Here is a 12,426-nt window from a genome sequence, read left to right on the forward strand (position 1 = left end):
CAGTTCCCTAGTAGTTAATAAACACATGGACCTGAGTATTTAGGTTTATAGGTTCAAAGAGGCCACAACTTAATTGGTTACAGATGTGAGCGGTTTGGCTTAGGCATTGGGTGAAGCCAGGCTATATCTCGACTCCCACCCATCTGCAGGGAGTCCATCTAAGGGTAAACCACCAATAGAGGGATCCCTATGACTTGCATTGAATAGGGGCACCCCGATGGGTCCCCGTTAGGGTTGTGGCAACCACAAACTGAGTGCAGCTCAGCATTGTCTGCGCCGAATGGCAGTGACCACAAACTGAGTGTAGCTCAATATTATGGAACACCCCAAAAGTTGTTGAGCTTTTTTTTAGACCAATTTTACAAAAATGCCAAAATTGAAGTGATATTTTGATTGACTTGCCTAAGATCCAGGACAAAGTACCGCCTTTCGGAAATTCCCCCTGGATGTCAATTCCGCCTTTGAAAGTCCTAGGTAAGGCTGGCCTTTGTAATCTTAGGAGATAGTTTTTCTCTCCGCCAGGATTGGAACCCATCAAATATGAAGCTAGCCTTTAAACTATTGAGCAGAGGCCATCAAATCAGTTTTTTAAAAATCATAAATCACATCCAATCAGTCTGGGAGATGTTTCTTTAAACCGTTTCTTTAAAAGAGATACACAAAGAGGAGGCATGTCAGTGCTCTTTGCAGTAAGCGAGAATATCTGAGTTGAACTCGTATCACTTGAGCCTTTAGTCTCTGTCCCAATCATTTCATCGAAACCAAATTAAAGGCAAGAGCATTGGCAGGGGGCCAGAAGGACAGAATTTGCAAGAAAGTGAAAAGCTATTCCTGAAAGATTAGGCGACTATCAATCATTTCCTGCAACAATTTCCCCAAGACACTTAATGCTAATTCATACACGAAGCAGCAACATCAAGCAACAGAGCCCCGAGGAAAGTCTTTGCACGATGTCATTTGCACATCTGCAATAAGCAACTGATCCCCCCCCCACTCCCTCGCTTCATAGTCATTTTCTCTTTCTTTCGTTCCAAAGGGTAATGCTGGATAATGGTCAACTGTTCACCTTTTGCAAAATGAGAGCCTGGGCTCCCATTTGTCAAATGAAAAGAATAAAACTTGTGGATGCATTTTAATGAGGTGTATAAATAGCAACTAACAATCTATTATGCCTGTAAGGCTGAAGTACATTGATACACACACACACACACACACACACACACACTAAAGCATGGATGAACTCCGAGTCTTCTGCTAGTAATGGCCAATTGGGAATAAGAGTTATTTCTCTCTAACAGATGTGGAGATTAAAGTTCACTGGAAGAGCATTCTCACAGCGAGCTCAGCATGTATTATTCTGTAAGAAGACCAAGACTAGTCCTTCAAGAGACTGTGGAACAACTAATTTCATTATTCAGAGGAAATGAGAGGGAGGGGGAACAGGGAAAGGAGGGGATTAACTCTTTCATATTCATTTTTTCCCTTTTTTTGTTTCTCTCTGTTTCCCTCCTTTTTGAGATCTGCTGTACATGTTTCTCATTAGAGGCAAGAAAGAGTGTGGTGCTCATATGGACACAACACACATGTAGGGGTCTGCTCATCAACTTTTGTCATCAGCATAAAAATTCATTTCAAACAGATGTTCTTTCTAAAATTACCAGTTTTACTGGGCACAAAGCTTGGCTTCCCGGGGATTGAATCCTGTGGGCCGATAATAAATCAAGCCATGCCACTTGGGTTGCTGTCTGTAAACAATTACCGCCAATCCCATCCCGCTATTTCTCCCAACCTTTTGAGCAATAGAATAGACAGCAGTCGCAGGGGCTGCAAGACCTTTTCTTTTTTCGTTTTGCTAACGGGTGATGAGGGAAATGATGCAGATTTGAAGAAAGGGGGATATATAAAGATTTTAAGTAAGCTGTTTGCCCCAAAGGGCCAAACTAGAGGTGAAGGTTTGTCATAAAGCTTGCCTTTGTGCAACTTTCTTCAAAACTAGAAATAGTGCAATTTTCTATCCCCCCGCATTCTAACTGGGACCATGGAAAGAGTCAATGGTTAATGGTTCTGATCCAATTCTGCCCCCCGCTCCCCGGCTATTTTAAAAATCAGCTGTGTGAGGGCAAACATTTTGGTCTGCAGTTTAATTCTGTACTTGGCCAGGGAACTCTGAAGCGTCAGTTTAAAAGCAGGTCTCTGTTAAAGCCAGCTCTTAAAACACCAACAACATGGTTATCTTTTCTATGCAGCTGCTTCCCATATCACATGGGCAATGTGAGGAATGGGCAAACTGCATAGAAGGTGGCACAGCCACCCATGCCGATTGCCCTGACTTTTTGAGGAGGGGTGGTACTGGTGCAGGAAGTAAAACCACTCTTATTTATTAACTCAAATGTGCATATCTAATCTTTCAGTTGCAGATACCCACCCAAGGTGGCCCACAAATTAACGCTTAGGAATATCTTGCAACACCTTGATATTCGACTTCAAAAAGCAGAAGAAACCATTTATTTATTTATTTAAAATATTCATCAGAAAATCTCAAAATCTCAAAAAACAGATAGCACTGTTCTGGAGAGCCTGGGCATTCCAGTGGGGAAATCCCTCTCCCATGTCCCTGCCAACTGAGTGTTTTTTGGATCACAATGGGATCTGGAGGCCTCTTTGGATGGCCTGCATGGATGGCCCTTTAAGTAACCTGGCCCCAAGCCATTTAAAATAATAGCCAGTATTTTGAACTGAACCTGAACATGGACTGGAAGCCAGTATACTTTGACCAACAACAAATTACATGCTGTAACTCCCCATGCTCAGCTCTGGTCAACTGAAAGTTTTCAAACACTTTTCAAAGCCAGTTCCACAATAATAATAATAAAATGACATGCATCCAATTATGATGTGTTGTTGTCATAACCAAGGCTGTGTTCCATATGGCTTCAGAGTATGGGTCACAGCAATATGGAAATGTCAACCAAACTACATAAGTGCCTCTTATTTTGAGAATCTAACAATATCTTTGGAGGTGGGCCATAGGGTGATAATACTCAAGCCAAGATTCAGTTCCATTTGCTGGCTTCCAAATGAGTGCATACTAGTACGAACAGCAGTTTTACCTATTCTTTTCAATGTCAGGGAAAGCTCCATATGTGACTTGAGTCCTGAATCATGGCCTTTCTGTTCTAGAGGGACATCAGCTAGCATCTCTTTAATATTTCTGGTTTACACTTGCATTTGGTTTTCCGGCACTTGACCAGCAGCTGAAGGTGTGTCTGAACTGACTTAGTTGGAAAGTGATAGAAACCTTTTCTGGTTATAGTATTTTGACTTACCTGAACATGCATGGCACCACTTGGTACATCTGTTATCAAGTGTTGAACATACATGCATGAATCAGCCCTAGGACATAAAGTTACACCCCAAAAGAAGAACTCAGTCCTGTTGACCAACGTCATTGCCAGTCAAACTCAGGGTTCCAGAGTTTTTTCTGCTTGCTAGCTTTCTAAAATGATTTTGTTCATTTTTGTTTTGAAATTAAAAGCTAAAAAATAAAATAAAGAATAAGTCACCGGTTTAATCCAAAATGAAAGGAACAATGGATGAACTGATGGTACTGCTCTGTGTCAGAAAACCACCTTGCTATCAATAGTGCCACATAGCACCAGCAAGTGGCTAATGTATTGACATTACTAGTCACAGTTCGTTGTCTGAATGCAGGTCCAACTAGTTTTTTCTGGTGGAAGCACAGCCTGAAAGGAAGTCACCCTTATCCTTTGCAGTAAAAAAGTCCCAGGGGTGCCCAATACACACATACATCATCTACAGATGTTCAAAGAAACTTTTCCCCCTGTCCTTCCCCCTCTCTTGCTCTCTAGGTCTTTGCACATAAGAAAAGTGTAGGAATTATCTGGATGCAAAATGCATACATTGCAGTTAGATGTACTATTAATCTCTTGCTGGTGGATGGAGGGGAGGAGTCCTCATCTCCTCCTTTCATCAGTGGAGTCTACTAGATTTGCTTTGATTTGCTGTACGGAGCACATTTTCTCAAATGCATGAAATAATTAGAGGGGAAAGGTGTTGCTATGGCAGCTGTATGCTTTTCTGCTGGGAGAGAACCCATGAGAAATTCTAACTGAGTCAGCAGCAAGAATTCTTCCCTCCTGGGGCTTCTGAAGCTGCAGACGGCCTCCTACTTCCTGTTTTCTGCTTGTTGAGAACGTGCCACTTGTGGCTGTTTCTGAAATGTCCCAGCGTTTCCCAGCCTTCCAGGTTACTGACTTCCAATTACATGCCTTTTATTTCCCTTTTGCCTCTGCTGCAATTGTAATCGCCGCTGCTGAAACTGTGGCAAGGGGTCCCGACTTTGGCAACAAAAGACATTTCAAAATCACATGCGAAACTGTGTGCAGCTCAGCAATAGGAATAGTAAAGGTAAAGGTAAAGGGACCCCTGACCATTAGGTCCAGTCGTGACTGACTCTGGGGTTGCGGTGCTCATCTCGCTTTATTGGCTGAGGGAGCCGGCGTACAGCTTCCGGGTCATGTGGTCAGCATGACTAAGGTGCTTCTGGCGAACCAGAGCAGTGCACGGAAACACCGTTTACCTTCCCGCCAGAGTGGTACCTATTGATCTACTTGCACTTTGACGTGCTTTTGAACTGCTAGGTTGGCAGAAGCAGGGACAGAACAACAGGAGCTTACCCCGTCGCGGGGATTCGAACTGCCGACCTTCTGATTGGCAAGTCCTAGGCTCTGGTTTAACCCACAGCGCCACCCGTGTCCCTTCAATAGGAATAGAAATGGGAGTAAAGTCCAAAATTGTAACTTTGTTATTCTGTCATATTAGAAAGACCAATGAGGCCTGATCTCTACTAGGCATTCAAAGCAATATCATACCATGTTAAACAGTTATAGTGGGATTGCTAAACTGCCTTGGGCATTTTATAAATTTTTTTTATTAGTTTTTTCCACACATAATACAAGACAATACAACACAATACAAGACAGACAAACATACAAACACGTATAATTTCTTGACCTTTCATTTCATAAACCTTCTTTCAGCGACTTCCCCATACCTCCCCTTTCTGCATCCCTGTTGACAATCTTTTCAGCATCCCCTAATATCAATATAATACTTTCTTTAAGTCTTATTTCTCATGTCCAATTGCTAATCGCTGCAATTCTATTTTGCATTACCCAAAACATTTTAGCATTCATTAATTTTACAAAAGTTCTTAAGATAGATTTTAAACTTCTTCCAATCCTCTTCCACCGTCTCTTTCCCTTGGTCACGGATTCTGCCGGTCATCTCAGCTAGTCCCATATAGTCTATTACCTTAGTCTGCCATTCTTCCAGTGTGGGTAGTTCTTGTGTCTTCCAATACTTCGCTAATAGTACTCTTGCTGCTGTTGTAGCGTACATAAAAAACGTCCTATCTTTCCTTGACACCAATTGGCCTACCATGCCCAGGAGGAAGGCTTCTGGTTTCTTCACAAACGTGCATTTAAGCACCTTTTTCATTTCATTATAAATCATTTCCCAGAATACCTTGATCCTTGGGCACGTCCACCAAAGGTGGTAGAAAGTACCTTCAGTTTCCTTACATTTCCAACATTTGTTATCGGGCATGTGATAAATTTTTGCAAGCTTGACTGGGGTCACGTACCACCTATAAATCATTTTCATAATGTTCTCTCTCAAGGCATTACATGCCGTGAACTTTATACCGGTGGTCCATAACTGCTCCCAGTCAGCAAACATAATATTATGACCAATGTCTTGTGCCCATTTAATCATAGCTGATTTAACCGTCTCATCCTGTGTATTCCATTTCAACAGCAAGTTGTACATTCTTGACAAGTTCTGCCTTGGGCATTTTAGCTCTGTGAGGGAAACAGGGGTCTCTAACTATTGCTAACTATCATGTCTGTAGCAGTATTAACCATGGTTAACACACACAAACAATGGTCACCACTTAATTCAGGATGTGAAATTTTGGCTTGTTTCAGATCCTGCTTTGAGAAGGATCCTGATCTAGCTTAGGAACATAGCTTATGCTGAGTCAGATCCTTGGTTTAAGCCCCGCCCCGCCAGTTTTATTTGCACTGAGTGGTAGGGGATTTCTGAGTTTTCAGGTAGGGGTCTCTCCTAACCCCGTTCTATTCACCTTAACTCTAGAGATGTGAGGGACTGAACTTCGGACTTTTGCAAACGCAAAGCATGTTAAAGATACAGCCCTCTCCTTAAACACAGCGTAGCACTAGCTACAACGAGTGTCTTTGGAGATATAATAGTTATAGTGTATGGTTTATTGTGGTGTTAATGGTGAAACCTTGTTGGGGCAATTCATGTTCCAGAAGTGAAGGAGGCTGGGTGTAATCTTCCTTAATTATGCTTATATAATTAGAAATGTCACACCATCTACACTGAGTATCGCAGCATAGAAAGACTGAAAGCGTATTCACAGTGGAGGTCAGTAAATATGTTTGTTTTATACCCAGCAACTTTCCCCCAATTTAAGGACGTGGTATTCTCATTCCAGCTCCTGCTCTGTCAATTCTGTTGGACTTAAGTTTGGTCGCAACTGGACTTACCTCCAAGTGTGTGGCATCAACAACAGCTTCTCTTATCAGGCCATATTGCCGTTTCAAATCAGTGTGTGTGAGAGTACCGATTCGAAACTGCAAGTGGGGTAGGGAGATTTAACACCCCTTCTGCTGCTATTTGAATTTTAGAAAAGCACAACAGATCGGTGAGATGCAATGACACGTTTCACATACAGCTTTGTTTAGCCTTGAGCACCACCCACAGAGATGGCCCCTCAGCCCTTGCTAAATTCAGAATGCGGCCCCTGATCAAAATGAGTTCCTGAGCAGGGGTTTCACCACCTGAGCATACACTTGAAATTTGTGTGCAATGTGTGTGTATGTGGACAGCAACGAAGAGAAAAACAACAGGGCTTTCTTATCTTGCGACCCTGCCAAGGGGTGGGGGGTTCATTAGGGCTGATCCTCAGCTCCCATAAAGCTGTGCATTATTTGTCCTCTCCCACCCAGGGAAGGAGGCAGTCCAGCCTCTGAGCCAAAGCAGTGGGAGTCGAAGAGATACGTGGAATATGTCAGCTGCACAGCGACGTGGTGGGAATTTACAGAACACTCATGCTCGGCTAACAAAAATAACAGACAGCTTCTTCCCAGACGTTATGAAAACAACAAGAATAGCAATAATTGAGAGCCCTAGGAGTGAGGAATGACATCACTCGGCTGCAGTTGGAGAAATGCACGCAGGAGCAGGTTGTACTGCCGGGATGTCTGCTCCACAGCTGTAATTTTAGGAGCAGCTTCAAATCTGGGTAATGTGACTGTTTACTGATACCCAAAGCCTGCGTTTTCTCTTACTAAGAACCAGCATTGCTGGCTTGCGCTGCTAGCCTGGGTTGGGGTGTGGGGAGAGAGAGATACAGGGACCCAATGACTGCCCCCACCCCACTTATTTGGTCAGGGTTTCCTGCAGCCTCGGCGACGATTCGACTCATTGTGGGACAAGCACTCGTCTTTTTCCCCCCTTAAATGACTTGAAAAGGTTGGCTCCGCTGTGGTTAACCCATCCAAGGCCTCTTCCTGTAAACTCAGAGGACAGCAAGATTCAACATGTGCTGGCCGTTTGAAGAACAGATTTGTGCTGAAACTGATACAGCCGTTTGGAAGGCTAGGAAGGGTGTGTCTCCGCCCCCCCCTTTAAAAAGGCAAGCGTCTGAAAACAGTGCAGCATTTGATTGTTTCAGATTGACACATAGGGACAAAAAAAAACACAAACCACATTAGTGAAATTTGAAGCAACCTGGATTAAAGGACATAAACTGGCTGGGTTCAATAGAAGGCATTATCTCAGTGCTGTAAAGTTGGCTTTTACTGGATCAGGTGAATGGTCTATGTGCCTATGGTAACTTTCCAGATTTCAGTAGTAGGGGATATGCGAGGCCAGCCCTGCCATTAGGCATGCTGGGTGTGCATAAGATAGCCCAGGCTGCACACTCTAGCAGGTGCATGATGACCTGCTCATGTGACAAATGCTGGCTGCATTTCTGCATTTGTTCTGAGTGCAGGGCCTGCACAAGAAATATTGCAGCCTGAGACGAAAGACAAGTTGGTGCCTCTCCTTGCCTCATTCCATGTACATAAGTTGACCAAACTAGAAGCTGAACCTTACATGGACTCTGGTGGTGTCCTGCTCTGCAACAGAGGGCAGCAGGCTAATTTGGGGGGCACCACACCACATCTCCCAGCAACTGCCGCCTGAGGTGCCTCCCTCACTCTGCCTCATGGTAGGGCCAGTCCTGCTTGAGTGGATAGTGAACAGGTATTGGGCAGAGCAGTGAGCGAGCCGCAGCAAGGCACTGGAAGACGGAGCTGCATAAGCCACGTGATCTGTCCTGCACCCCCAAATACAGCCCACTGCCCTCAGGTGTAGTGGAGGACGCTGCAGGTGCAACGGAAAGGGGATGTCATCTTGAGCTTCACCTCAGGCAGCCAAGTGGCATGGATTCTGAGCAAGGTATAAAAGGCCTTCTCTTTCATCTATCCAAGATTTGGACTGCACACTCACCAGGGAGGAGAAGCGCCACTGGTCACAGTGAGACTTACCTTGGAGTAAACATGCAGAGGGCTGCGGTACAAATCGCAAAGCAAAACCCCCAAACGAAACAACCACTAGCTTGCATGTTGAAAGCATTTGCCTGGGCTGCTTTTTTTTTTTACATCCCATAATAACTATAGCAGGGGGAGCCAATATGCCCTCCAGATGTTGCTGGACTCCAATCCCCATCAGCCCCAGCCCGTGGCCAGGAATGATGGGAGTTAAATAACTTCTGTAGGGCACAGAATTACAGAAATGCTATTAGCATAGGTAACAAAAAAATAGGGGGACTGCTATAGCTCATCTTTGTGTGTAGCATCTGCTCTGTGTGTCAGAAAGTCCCAGGTTCCATCCACAGCATCTCTGGGCAGCTGTGGGAATGTCCCCCATCTGAAACCATGGAAAGCTGTTGCCGGTCAAACGTAGGCAGCCCTGAGCCGTATGGACCAATGGCCTGACTTGGTATAAAGCAGATGCCTATGAAAGCTGGCCTAGAAGGATTAGTTCTTTTAAGGTAAAGGTAAAGGTACCCCTGCCCGTATGGGCCAGTCGTGTCTGACTCTAGGGTTGTGCACCCATCTCACTTAAGAGGCCGGGGGCCAGCGCTGTCCGGAGACACTTCCGGATCACGTGGCCAGCGTGACGAAGCTGCTCTGGCGAGCCGGCACCAGCGCAGCACACGGAAACGCCGTTTACCTTCCCGCTATAAAGCGGTACCTATTTATCTACTTGCACTTAGGGGTGCTTTCGAACTGCTAGGTGGGCAGGAGCTGGGACCAAGAGACGGGAGCTCACCCCGCCGCGGGGATTCGAACTGCCGGCCATGCGATTGGCAAGCCCTAGGCGCTGAGGTTTTACCCACAGCGCCACCCGCGTCCCTTAGTTCTTTTACGGTTCTGCAATTGGTTAAACAACAGGAAGCAAAGACAAGGAATAATTGGGCTGTTCTTACAGTGTAGGAGGTGGGGGAGCAAGCAGCAGGCTCACCCAAGGGCCCTGGGGCCAGTGCTTTCCAATTCTGCCATAGACAGCCTCAGCCCCTACACACAATTGCACTCTCAAAGGAGTCCCCGAGAGCTAAACGTTTCCAAGCTGCAGTTTGTCCATGCCCATGCATGCAGGGTTGTCTCTGATTCTGCAGAGCTGTACTCCCTCCCCTGGGATAGCCAGAGCCGTGCACGACTGAAGGACATATCATCATTATTTTTTGCTGAATTGTATTTCTTTGTACTTTTGTAGACTGTCTCTAACTTCCCTCTGCTCTTTTTAAAACTTCTTGTCCCCTCTGAATTTCTGCTTTTGACGTTGCCAATGACAACATGCATCACCACATCCTCTGACTGCAGCATACAGTGACACCGACTCTGCCTTCAAAAGTTTGGTTATTGTGCGCGTATAGAGACTCCACATACATCCTCTGCCATTTAACCCATTACTTCACCATATGTCATTGGCAAATAAAGCCACCGCCTATGCAGTAGAAGGGTCTGATTCGCTTGACTTCCCTCCCTTCCCCGCCACATCTCTCCATTCTCACCTTTTCAGGGTTGTAGGTTTGCTGGAATTTTACAGGCACACCCAATTTTCATCTTCCTGGCCAGTTTCCAGAATAAGAAAGCAAAATTTTTGCTGAGCTGTTTTTGCTGTCATAACTATATGCACGCACCGTGTAGGAATGGTGCCTCAGATTGCAATGTGAATTCTGTATGCTGTGCAACGTAAAATCTCTAGAAATATCTGGATAAGGATTCTGCACATGCTCAGGAGTTATCTGTCAAAGATGCCGATGTTTTTGCTCCCCTTTCTTTCTGCTCTCCTGGCCAAGTTGCAGCAGCAGTAGTACTAACCACATGAAGCTGTTCCCTACTTCAGTAAGGAATGGTGTGCCGAACTTTTTCAGAACAGGTAGGCAGGCATTTTCCTGCCCAGTGAATATTGCCTCCCATACTATGGTAGCGAATATGTGAACAGTACTGTTAGCAAGTCGGTAGTTAATATGTAGAAGAGGAGCTGTCTATCTTCTAAAGTAGCGTGTAAAGTAGAAGCTGTTTTTTGTTGTTGTAGTTGTTAAGATGCTAGTTAGTGGTTCTTGGCCTTGCTCATTTCCCCTTCAAAAATAAGAAGTGCAAGGCTTCTTTTTGCCCTTCTTGCAATTCACATGTCCTGGCACACGGTTGTGTTGAAAGTAGAGATGGGCAAATCTGTCAATTTCAGTGTCTCTCAGTTCCTCATTTTTCTAACCTGAAATTCAGTTCTCCCCATTTCCAACAGCAGGCTATGACTCCCCCCCCCCCCCCGCAGTAGTCCTCATGAAAACACACCAGCATTTCTGTGTGAATTTCTTGTTACAAGTTTTTCCATGCACTTTAGCCTAGTTTACATGTTTTAGCAAAACAATTTCCCCTGATATAATGCATTTCTCCCCATATCCTTTTCACTAATATATGCATTTCTGTACACATTACTTGGCTGTATAAGTGCATTGCAAAATTTAGAGAAGTGCCAAGTTTGAAGGACGGCTGTGGTTCAGTTCAAGTACTGTTTCGAAAAATGCAAATTGGGTGGGGTGGGGGGTTTGCCTTTAAGTGTGAACTGACTCAAATGTTTCCCCCCATCCCTGGTTGAAAGGGAATATGACATAGCGTGTGGGTGCTATGCTTGATTCAGGACGTGTGCTTCCGACATGCAAATAGTTCTGTTCTGCCTCGCTTTTTCAGATGGGAATCCTATGCACATTTGCTTGGGAGGAACTCTGATTTAACTCCCATAGTTGAAGACACAGGCTTAGGAACTAGGCTGGAAGTACTCATGTGTTTTTGTGAAGCTCTCATACTTGTAAGAGGGCTTTCTGGTGGCTCATGTCCTCTGCCAATTAGTTTTTATGGGCCATTTCGGTTTTCCACTTCTAGCTCCAAAGTGACATGGACTGGATGGATCTGAGCAGTTTTAATTTATGCGAATTAGTTCTCCATTTACCATCATATTTAGAATCTAAGCAGATTTAGAGCCAGTCATTGTAAGCTCACTTATTGGGGGCCAAACAAGATGTGACACTATTCGAACAATTGGAGCCGGCCCTACCACTGGGCAGAGTGAGCTAGCTGCCTCAGGCAACAGATTGGGGGCAGTAAATTGTTGGTTATTATTTTTATATTCCCTACTCCCTGGCGGATTTTCTGCCTCAAGTGTCCAAATAACCCAACCAGCCATAACTTGACCACAATCAGCAAATTGACCCTGCAAGCAATTAGCAGTATCATGAAAGCATTTTTTTATTAAAAAAAGAAGTAAATAATAGGGGTCCCTAGTCCAGATGGAGACTCTGGTGGGAGGGTTTAAAGGGACTTCATCCCTTTGACCATAACCCACTGTGGTCCTGATCCAGATATGGGACCTCGTGCCTCATCTTTAATTTTATTTTTAATGTAATTGCTAATTGTGCGAATGGTGTCACATCTAGTTTGGTCCTTGGAAGCAACTGGACATGGAAATATGTCAAAGATTCGGATGTTAGTTACATTATGACAAATTCAACTTCATGCTATTATGTTTGTGCCATAAGCTCAAGTGTTTGAGCTTGCCAGGTGGAATGATCTCCCCTCTCCTCCCACCCATGGCCATTCTCAGGGCTCTCCTTCCCAGAAACTTGTTTTGTTGGATCTGGGCCATATACCACAGACCCAAGCATTTGGGGTGCAGATTGGCTTGTACAGCTTTGTTCTGGGGCTAGCCCTACAAGGCAGAGGACTCCAGCAGAAGCTGACCTATATATTCTGTAAGGCATGTTAAGAG

This window comes from Podarcis raffonei, chromosome 5 (assembly GCF_027172205.1).
Source record: "Podarcis raffonei isolate rPodRaf1 chromosome 5, rPodRaf1.pri, whole genome shotgun sequence".
NCBI classification, from domain to species: Eukaryota; Metazoa; Chordata; class Lepidosauria; order Squamata; family Lacertidae; genus Podarcis; species Podarcis raffonei.